The sequence below is a fragment of the Pleurodeles waltl genome, chromosome 10 (assembly GCF_031143425.1).
Source record: "Pleurodeles waltl isolate 20211129_DDA chromosome 10, aPleWal1.hap1.20221129, whole genome shotgun sequence".
NCBI lineage: Eukaryota > Metazoa > Chordata > Amphibia > Caudata > Salamandridae > Pleurodeles > Pleurodeles waltl.
In genome coordinates, this window is record NC_090449.1 from 669,461,312 (window position 1) to 669,472,950 (window position 11,639).

Here is an 11,639-nt window from a genome sequence, read left to right on the forward strand (position 1 = left end):
TCTCTACTAGGACCCCATATGCTCTTTTCTGGTTACACTACTGCAAGAATCGAATCTGAGACTTCATAGAGAAGGACTAATATTTTTGCAGTCTTTAATCTTGTGGGAGTTGTGTTACTGTGTACTAAACTTTATAAAAACAGCCTTTCAGATTCAGAAGAGATATGGCACATAATGTAATATTTATTCTGAGACTGACCTATGCAGTTTATGCACCCTTGACATGTGTACGGCTCTTCTAAGATATTTTGTTTTAACTGTTCTTAGTGGATTTTATGTTTTAATCTTGCTGTATGTTTTTATTTTTGTGCTATTCTTTTATGAACTTTGGCTGAATAAAGTTTATTTGACTTGATTTTCCTATGAAATGCAACATTTCCTATACAGTAGAACATGTCATGTAGCATTCCCAGCTTCCACAAGGAAGACAGAAAGCATTGCAAGTGAGTGCAGTATTCACACAGGAACCAGTTGGTTTTGTGCTGCATGTCCACCATAATACGTGGAATTCTGCTGGTATGTATTGTTTTGGTCTTTATAAAGTGTTTTCCAGACCCCTTCTAAAGTTTAGGCACTCCCTGGGAGGTTCAGTTGCTTTATTTATCATACATAGTATACATGGGAGCGATGTAGTACCCTACAAAGTAGGTATAGCAATTCATAATGATTAAATCTGCATTACAAAACATTTGCAAATTCATCAAGATAGTCATTTTCCTTTTTCTAATCGTATGTTCAGTTGATTTTGAATGACTAGTGAGGGTGCAACTGATAGCATAAGCGACAGTAAAAGATAAGTCACAGCATATAAATCAGTTTATAATTTCAGTCCACTCACTAGTTTGGTTTGAAAATATGATGGCTTGAATGTTTGTGAGAAAGTTTGCCACACACAGCTGAAAATGCATAGCCATGTGCTCGTAGTTCATGTTAAAGAAACCCACTCAACTTCAACAAATATTTTGTTGTCCTGGATATATATTAACAATCCTAACCGCAACTCTAGAGACCTCTCTTCAAAAGCATTATAACATTCTATCTTGGACAATGTATCAATATAGATGAACATGCAGCCTTAGAACCTTAATTCATCTTTAAAAAAAGATCTAGAAAACGAATAAAAGAGGACATTTTCAAACAGGGGGGTTGGGTGGGAAGTGGTGGTGAGGGGAAGTTTAATATTTTCCCAAGAAATCACGGTGGCATTTAATGTTAAGATGCAATATAGGACGGGCAGTGTGCATGAAAGAGGCCTAAGGGGCAGTGGAAAGGGAGAAAAATGCAAATTGGTAGGGTACTAAGGGACAGATTTAAAAGATTCAAAATCAACAGCGCCGTGCTGCGCCAGTTTTAAAACGCAGGGCTGCGCCATATTCACAAGAGTACTGTGCAGCCCTGTGTTTCCCCCTGCATTGATACTAAATTAAGCTGCCTGCACCAACACAGGCATCCTTGCACCATAGTGCAAGGGTGTCTGCATTGAGGGGAGTGATTGTTTATGTGCAGGAAGGTATCTACAATGGAGATTTCACACTTTGCAGACTGCAGCACACATAGAAGTACCAAAGCGTCATTTTTGATTGATTGTTTTTGTACAATCATCCATGGCATATTGCTTCTTCTTTGTGCTGCATTCCGCAGCACACATAGGAAAAGCAAAAAACAAGGAGAAATAAAAGCATTCCTCCTCATTTTGCCATGTTAACGCCACCCCTGGGGTGGTGTTCGTTTTTGGCGCTGCCACAGATTTACAATTTGTCGTAAATCTGGGGCAGCGTCAAAAACAATGGGTGTTGCAATGGAATGCCCACTGCAACACCCATTGCACACCCCTCTGACACAGAAAACTGTGTCGCAGGGGCCCATATTTACATGGAGGCATAACACCACACAAAGTGGCATTCCACCTCTTTGTAAATATGGAGCATGGTTAGCCCCACTGAAGCGTCGCAAAAAGTGGCGACTCCGGTGGCGATAGGGCCTTGTAAATCCGGCCCTAAATGAGAGAAAACACTATGGTTTGTAAAATAACCAACATTTTTGAGGATTTTTAAAACAGAGAGGGCGCAAGTGTTTGTGTTTTTGTCTGTAGAAATCCCTAGTGAAATCTGACAGACACCACACAACACCTGACTGAAAGCACTTGTACCCAACAATTTATCAGAAAATGCATTTATAAGGGGTTGTAACACCCCCAACTTCCCCGCCAAACCTACGCCCCTGTTTTCAAAAGAATTAAACATAATTGATGACAATCAGTTTATCGATACATTGAATCACTAGATAAACCTTGTGCAAAGATGAATTAATTATCCAGAGGAAGTATACGTCTGATAAGCGTGTTGTCAATCATGTTCAGTAGAAGGTGAATTGACAAACTTGTTTGATGGTATTTTTGTTCAGTCTGAACACAAACTGAGGTCTTTTTGAAGCAATTTTTTATGAACTTCAACTGGAGATAAAAAAATATCAAGCAATCCGACAAGTCAGTTTGAAATTATCAACCATTTCTGTTGATTGTTCGGTCAATGCTGTTATTTTATGTGATTGAATGCAATTTAGCTTTAAATTGAATATCTGCAGAACAGTTTTTGATGGGTAAGGATTGTGACAATCACATGTTTGCAATATAATAATAAAGGGGTGTGCTGGGATATCTACAAAGAAACCATGTTGATTAAGTTAATGATTACAAGTGATTGCCAGATACATCTGGGGATAGAGGAATATGTGTATAAGGATTTTGACCACCTTTTTCAATTTTACATTGACTACTGAATAGCATGCTAAATTTCCATTAAAAAACATTATTTGAATTATTTTGTTTTCAATGATGGTGATCAACTGCTGAGTTAAATAGATGGCTTGCATTAATTGAACATATTCTCTCCAAGACTATTGAGATTATTCTCCTACTAGTTATGAAGTGGGAGTTGGAGGAATAATGTTTATTTGCATTCAGAACCACGTCTATTTCCAACTTGATTTACGTATGATGGGTGCAGTGAAACTCAGTTAATTCCAGATAGCAACTATTCTTCCTGCATATGGATGTCCCAGATTTTTCCAGAGAACATTGGCTTACTTAAGAGCAGAGGACATAGTGTTGCCATCATGCACAACTCCTCTCTCTATGTATCTTTAATCAAATTTGCACTGATACAGAGTCTCTCCAGTTTAATGCTTACATGTTTTGACCTCCTGCCTCAAAATATCCCTAATATCTTGCTTCTAACCTCTCATGGTATCCTGATACCTTTTACCACCTTCCTCTGTTCCTTAGTCTTGACAATAGCAAAATTCCATAGGCTGTTCTCATAGCATGTTAAATAAAACTACATATTGACTCTGAATGGGTTCCCATTCAAGTATCACTACGACTTGGGGCAATATTAAGGACAATAAGTATATTGGTAAAAGTGTAACCTTAAACAAATGTGCAAATATTTAGATACTAGATGATTTTAGCAATACAGATAGTTGTCAGCTCTGCTGCCCATCGGATTTACAATTCACCTCTTGATAGTTGCCCTTTCAAAACATTGCAATCAGGGCATATTTCTTTAAATCAGGTTCATTTTGCAGCTTCAAAACTCTGCAATGTGTTTTCAGCAAAGTCTTCAAGATCATGCTATCCTATTACCCCTCCACATTTTTAATCTGCATTACCTCTGCACACACAGAAAGGCAACTGAGTTTGAATAGGATGCATTACTATTTCTATAAATAGCTCTATCCATAAATCAATATGTATCGGAGACCAGATTGTTATCCTGTGTGTGAGAGAGGTCTCAGGCGTCATATGACCCATGGACAAGATTCCAAACAGTCTAGCACATAAAAGTAAAAAAGCATTCTGTGAAGAATGCTGAGTTTAAAGTTTGTAGCCTCACACAAGAAGTGAGGCATCCTCAAGGTCACATGGTAAGTGTGCAGCAACACCTAAGCAGCAATGTAGTTAAGTTATAAACAAGATAACATTCCACACCAAGATAGTTAAAATGAAAACAATTAGGCAATTAAAATTGCACAAAAACGAATTACATTTTTCGCAGGGATCATGGTATATTTAAAAAAAAAAAGGAATTGAATACTTTTTAGTATCAGACAGTGTATGGAAGTAACATGCTAAACATACAGACCTATATTTACCAACTCTTTGGATTGGGTTTTCATTACTTATCTAATGCAAACCCAATGCTCAGTGTTCAGATGGTACTTACAAATCAAGGCAAATCGTGATCTGCGTAGGATTGTAAACCAAAGGAAGGCAAAGTAGAGCAATGCGCTGACTTGAATTATTCTGTATCAAGGGGACATTCCATGAGTGGTGCATCGGCATTCCCATTGAACCACTTATGGGTTTTAATGCAAATCCCTAGATGCAAAGGATTGTAGACATGGACTTGCACCAAAATCCAGCACTTCTTCGAGACAGGCGTAAAAGAGGGAATTGTTTTAATTTCTCCTCTTTATTCCCACTTTGCATGTGTGCTGCATTGTACAGCTCTTGTACAAAGGAGACACAGCCTTAAGGCATAGTTTTTATTATGGAAGGTACTCCTTCCAGAACAAAAACTATTCTTCAGACAATGAAGACACCTTGCACTATCGGTCCATGCTGGTTTTCTACCCTGAAGATTCAGCTGCTGTTCCTGGGTTCCTTGGTAAGCCAACCTCCCTGATCCCTCTAGAACCAAAATAGCACACCCCATCCAGACACTGTAATTTTCGCCCTCCCAAAACTTAATTCATCTGGTAAGTTGTGCGACCCAAGAGCTTCAAGAATATCTACTGAGTTGGTTTCCTTTTGGATTTGAGTTGGAAACACTGAACAAAGAATTCCTTTTTGTTGTAGCTGCCTTTCATCAATGTCAAAAGTGGATTACTGGGACAAAAGGCACTAACAGAGGACAATGCCTTTGCCTAACGAAAACTTTGATCAGTGACTTTTTGATTTGAGAGGTGCCTTTTCTACAGGAATGGGGCTAAGCAACAGTAGTCTTTTGTTCTAATGAGGCCTCAGTTCTGGAAAAGATTCAGCGCCTCATTTATGAGGCCCTAGCAGCACACTGCGCCACCGGAGCAGCATTTATTTTTACACTCCAGTGGCGCAGTGTGCCAGCCCTTATTTACAAGGTCACACAAAGCCACCTTGCATGGCTTTCCATAGCCTTGTAAATATGGACCCCTTTCATGCATGACACTGTGTGGAAGGGGTGTTCCATGGGTGTTGCTGGGGATGTTCCCACGCAAACACCCATGGAACCTGAAGGAATCTGGCACATTCCCAGATTTACAAGTCTGGGAATGTGTCAGATTCCTATGCCACATCAGGAATAACATAAGAATGAAGCAACGGGGAGAAATGCCTTCATTTCTTCCTGTTCTTTCCTCTTTCTATTTGTGTTATGCATTTTGCAGCACACAGAAAAAGAGGAAAACACTTCTTGTGATTTTTTTTGTGAAGGAAGGTGTCCCTTCCTACACAAAAACAATCATCCCCACAATGCAAGCATCCTTGCACCAAGGTGCAAGGGTGCCTGTGTTGGCGCTAGGCAGCAATTTGTGCACTAGCGCAGGGGGAGAGGACAGAAATGTGCCATATCTTTTGTATAAGCGCATTTCTGTCCTTTCCCGGTGGCGCAGGGTGACACAGCAAGGCACTTGCTGTGTCACCCTTTGCCATGGGGCTCATAGGTGAGGCCCACAGTATGATAAAAAATACTTACTGATGACTGGAGTGGGTGCATCCAGTGGCAGTTGATTGAACAGATTCCCACTTTATAAGGCAGGACAATAACAACCATATATAAGCCATTGGTATGATATATAAAATATAAATTCTTATGGACTAATGATTTGTAATACAACTGATTAGTTATATGTTGCAAGAATGTTGTGCTTTTGAAACAGTGCAGGATTACCACTGTGTAAGATGGTGCAGCGTTGGTGTAGTACAATTTTGAATTTCATGCACTTATACATCATATTTACACATTATGCAACAGCAATGCTAATCTGTTCATCGTATTAATCAATTAACAGCAGGTGGCTGCATTTACATGTAGCAAGAAACACATGTATAACAGTATTATAGTCATTGTATTCTCTGATGCTAACTGTATTCGTAGGTTGCCATCTTTCTCTCTTGTTGATGACAGGACTTGTGCTTAGCCTCAGTTATTCGAATTATTTCTTTCATAAATAACCTGCTAGTTTCACGTTTTCTTTCCTCTGCAGGTGGCATATCGAGGCAGGCCCGTTAGTAACAATATAGTCATTGTTTATTGTAAAAAACAATGAGATTTAGCTTGTCTAATTTCATTTTGGCCGTGGACATGTATCAAGTAGGGATGGGTAAGAGACTCCTGTACCAGGCAGTTCAAACTGCCTCAAACTTCAGGGCTGCACAGTTGAGCATTATCTGTTTAATCATAGGAACCTGGGGAGTATACTTGCTCCCAGAGAAGTTTGTCTTCTGATTGGACCGTCCAGAGGGAGCTGGTGAAACAGAGCTACCTGAACCTTCAACTATGTATGAATTGTGTGCCTCTTAGATCCTGCAGATCCTGTCCTGACTGCGCTGAGAGAAGACCTTTCTTAACTCTACTGATTTCCCTCCCCAGGTCTTTAGGTTCATGCTTGAATACCAGTATCTTCCCCCAGATCCTTAATTATGGTCTTTCGTTGCTGACACCTTCCTCTTTGAAGTTTCCCTGCTCACTTTCAAAGATTTATTTAGACAAGGGAAGTTCCTTTCTAGAACTTATGTATTTCACATTCTATGCTTTATATCTTTTGCTTTTCGTCTTCTTTAAAGTATACAAATTCAGACTGCACAATCATATCAATATGTATTGCTTTTGGGTACATTTATGTTATTAAATGGTGGTTGTTTGTATTCTTTTGCTAATAAATATCCATGATTGAGACACATTCCTCTCTGTTGTTATTGTATATTATATTTATTTCTGATGTTAGCTACTTTCATACACTTTCGGTCGACAAGCAAAGGTCTGTACGACCAGTGGAGCACCCTGTATGACGACCATGCACTGATTGTGCCTCCTACAAATGTAGCCCCCTGACCATGTTCCAGGCCTGCCATTACAGGGTCTGTGTGTGCAGGTTTACTGCCACATTGACTTGGCATTTAAAACTACTTGCCAAGCCTTAAATTCCCTCTTTCTAACACATAAGTCACCCCTAAGGTAGGCACTAGGTGACCTATAGGGCAGGGTACTATGTAGATAAAAAGCAGGATATGGACTTATAGGTTTTACATGTCCTAGTAGAGATAAAACTTCCCAAACTCATTTTTCACTACTGTGAAGTCTGCTCCTCTTCAATGCCAGCTTTGTAAATTCTCTTATATACTTTTAAGTTGTAAATTCTGATCTGAGTGGAGTAGACTTGTCATATTTGGTATGGTTGGAATTGTAGTAAGAAATCCTACTTACTGGTAAAGTTGGATTTTACATTACTATTTAAGAAATCCCACTTTTAGACAGTTTGCATTTCTGTCACTTACAGCCATCTGTGCCTTACAGCCTGTCTCCAATCTATGTCTGGTCTGTGCTGATTGACAACTCCCCTTGTGCATTTCACCCAGGCAGCCATAAACACAGACCACTCAGCTGCCTCTGCATTCATCTGCATACAGATGGGTTTCCCTGGGCAGGAAGGGCGGAGGGACTCTCACTTACACTTCAAAGGCCAGCCACCTGCCCTCACTCAAAGGACTGATAACCCCCCCCAGAGGTCCTGGCAGACAGGGCTGGGTTGAAAGGGGGACATGTGCACTTCAAAGCTACTGTTTGAAGTTTCCTCCACTTTCAAGGCACTTTTGGGTATATATACTGGGTCAGTGACCCCACCAAACCAAGCACTTCTGGATCTACAACTGGACTCTCTCAGAGGGACTGCCTGGCTACCCAAAGAACTCATCTGGACTGCTTTGCTGGAAGGACTTCTGCCCTGCTTGTTTCTCTGCTGCCTGCTGGCCCCTGTCTCTGCTGGAAGGACTTTGCCTTCCTCACAAGGGCTCTCCAAGAGCTTGAATGGAGCTTACCTCCTGTTCTGGAGTCTCAGGTCCACAAAGAATTCCCCGAAGAGAAGAAATTCCCTGTACATTGGAAAAATGATGCAACGCTTGCAGAAATTGATGCAGCGCCTGCCTCGCGGCTTAAAAATTGCTGCATCGCCTTCCGGATCGATGCAGCACCTGCTCCTTCCTACCAGCACATCAAGGATTTTCAACGCATCGTCCCTGGGTGTCAAAATATCCTCGCATCGCAGTGAGGAACCCAGGCTGTGCTCCTGGAAATGAATGCATCATCTTGCAGCGTAGAAAGATCAAGGCATCGTCTGTGCATGCCGGAAAGTCTGACACAGTGCCTTATTTTTCAACGCATCTCCTCCTCTGTGGCCCCATGCGGCATTATTTTTGATGCATCACAGGTACTGTGTGTTACAAGATTACAACTACTGATTCTTAAGGATTGAGTCTCATTTAGACTTTTAAAAAGTAATGTCTTGACTGGTACATATTGGATTTTCATTGTTTTGGTCTTATTTTATTCAGATAAATATTATCTATTTTTCTAAACTGGTGTGGGTTATTGTGGTGTTTTCACTGTGTTACTGTATGGGTTATTGCAGAAATACTTTACATATTGCCTTCTTAGTTAAGCCTTCCTGCACTGTGCCAAGCTGCCAGAGTGTGAGCACAGGATAATTTAGGTTATGTAGTGACTTACCCTGTGAGGGTTGTGGTCCCTACTTGGACAAGGGTGTATACCTCTGCCCACTAGAGACCCAATTTCTAACATTGGTGATCAGTGGTGAGGATAGCTCTTGTATTTGTGCAGTGACATACAATAGCTATGTGTACACTGACTACCCACATTTAGAGACCATTTGTACTTTTATTATTTTTCTGCAAATGTACCTGATTTTCATGTTTAATACATCATGTCTCTGGCTGGATCTGCAAATGGAGCCATGGAGTTTGAGTTGGCTAAGCTGGAGGAGAATACAGTTAACCAGTTAAAAAGCTTCTGCAGAGGGATGGGGAAACCTACCCTAGGAGTTACCAAGAAGGTTGAGTTTCAGAATGGGCTGAGGGCCTGGGCAAAGGCCGGCTCCCAAAAGAATGATGAGTTGGGGGAGCCTGAGAAGGGATCTTCTGAGAAGCTACCTGCAGCAGTTGGGGGGACACCACTGGATTTGTGCTACCTTTGAGACCAAGGAGTAGTGTCTCTAGTCACTGCCTGACCGCAGAGGAAAGGAGAGAGGAGGGAGAATTCCAGTTGGCAAAATTAAAATTGGAGTCAGAGGAGAGGAAAGCTGAGAGAGACGTTGAGAGAGCCTTAGCAGAAAAGAAATTACTTTTTGCTCATGAACTGAGTCTAAAACAGCTGGACCTTAAGGCGAGGCAGTCTGAGTTCAGCAGTTATTGTGGCAGCACACGTACAGTACCTGATGACGATAAGATGGTTCATATGCTCAAGGATTTGTTGCCCAGTTATGTGTTAGGGAGATGTCATTGACAAGTTGTTTCTGGTTATGAAGTTGCACTGAGGGAACCTGGGGTTCCTGAAGAGCACTGAGGAGTGGGTCTGTTGAAACACATGCCAACATTTTTGATGGGCACATTTCTGACATTAGTGGTTGGGGACCAGACCACGTACACTCCCATTATAGCCATTTTGATTGCCAAATTTGGACTGGCCCCTGTGAAGTATCTCCAAAGGTTCACGGACAGCAACAAGCTGCCCAACCAATCCTGGGTAGATTTAATTGATTTCTCCAGTAAGTCACTGAATGGCTTGGTGCTGGGCAGCAAAGTCAGTGATTATGATGGGTTGTGCAATTTAATCCTGAGAGAGCACATGCTCAGTATTTGTTTTACCGAGTTGCACCAGCACCTAGTTGACAGTTAGCTGACTGATCCCTGACACTGTCAAGGATTTTGAACACATTGTCCCTGGGTGTCAAAATATCCCTGCATCTCATTGAGGAACCAAGGCTGCGCTCCTGGAAATCGATGCATCACCTTGCAGTGTGGAAAGAAATAAAGCATCTTCTGTGCTGCACTGGAAAATCCGATGCAGCACCTTATTTTTCAACGCATCTCCTCCTCCGCGGCCCTTGTGCACCCTTATTTTTTACTCATACCAGGTACTGTGTGTTACAAGGACACAACCACTGAGTCTTAGGGATTGAGACTCATTTAACCTTTAAAAAGTAATATTTTGACTCGTGCATATTGGATTTTTTGTTTTTTTATTTAGATAAATATTATATATTTTCCTAAACTGGTGTGAGGTACTTTTTGTGGTGTTTTTACTGTGTTATTGTGTGAGTTATTGCACAAATACTTTACACATTGCCTTCTAAGTTAAGCCTGCTTGCTCTATGCCAAGCCAGAGGGTGAGTACAGTATTATTTAGGTTGTGTAGTGACTTACCCTGACGAGGATTTTGGTCCCTTCTTGGACAAGGGTGTATACCTCTGCCAACCAGAGACTCAATTTCTAACAGTGCTCATCTAGGCATATGGTGAAAAAGTGGCCAGCTGTCTCTGCTTTTGTGGTGAAAAATAGCTTTCTGTTTTATGTTAGGTGGGATTTTCTTTTGCATGGCTTTAATTGTTTTGCTTAAGAAAGCCATACATGCATTACATGTAGAAGTTGACGATTTCAATGTGATGTGAGTATTGTCATAGTTGTGTTTTAATAAAAAAACAACTGTATAAAGTTAGTGTGAGCAGCTTTGGTAGCTAGTTTGTAAATTACTAATTTGGGTCTCTTCAACAAGATTGGAGAAAAGGACATTTGCCACTCTTTTTCTGCTGTACAAAGCATGTTTCTGTGAGTTCTCAAGTCCCTAGTAAAGTGAACTACATGTGCCCAGGCCCTGTTAATTAAATGCTACAGCACTGACTGGACTTACCTGGTACTGTATCAGCTCATTGCTATATCATGGTTGGCCAGACTTTTCCAATTTCACCCAGTCTAGTGTGGCCAGACAGCCCTAGTTGGCACTTGAAGCTTTTAAGCACTGTATTTGCAAATATTCTTTATAAAATTCATACCTCACCTTCTACTTATTGGATTTTTGTCCTTTTAGTCTTGTTTTGTTCATTAACCCTGTTTTTCTCACCAACTTGATATCTTTTTGTATGGTGTTTTCTCTGTTTAACTGTTTTAAGAGTTACATAAATACATTACACAAGTTAAGCCCATCTGCACTGTGCCAAGACACTAGAAGGTGAGTACAGGTTAATTAATTGTGTGCAACTAACTTACCCTGACTAGAATTGTGGTCCCTACTGGATAGGGTGCATACCTCTGCCAACTAGAGACCCAACTTCTAACAGAGACAATTGAGTCAGCATCTTTGGAATCATTAGGGAGGGAGAGTTTGTCTGATCCTCCATGTCCTTCTTGGATTTTCTTGTATGACACATCCAACTATCTCTTTGTGTGTGTGATTTGCTGGGCTGGCCTGCAGTTGCTGCTTCTGCCTTAGAGAGAGCAAAGACTGGGCTTTGCTGTGTATCTTGCTTGTGAAGTTTCTCCAAGGGCTTGGATTGAGATTGCCCCCTGTTCTGAAGTCTCTCGACCATCTAAG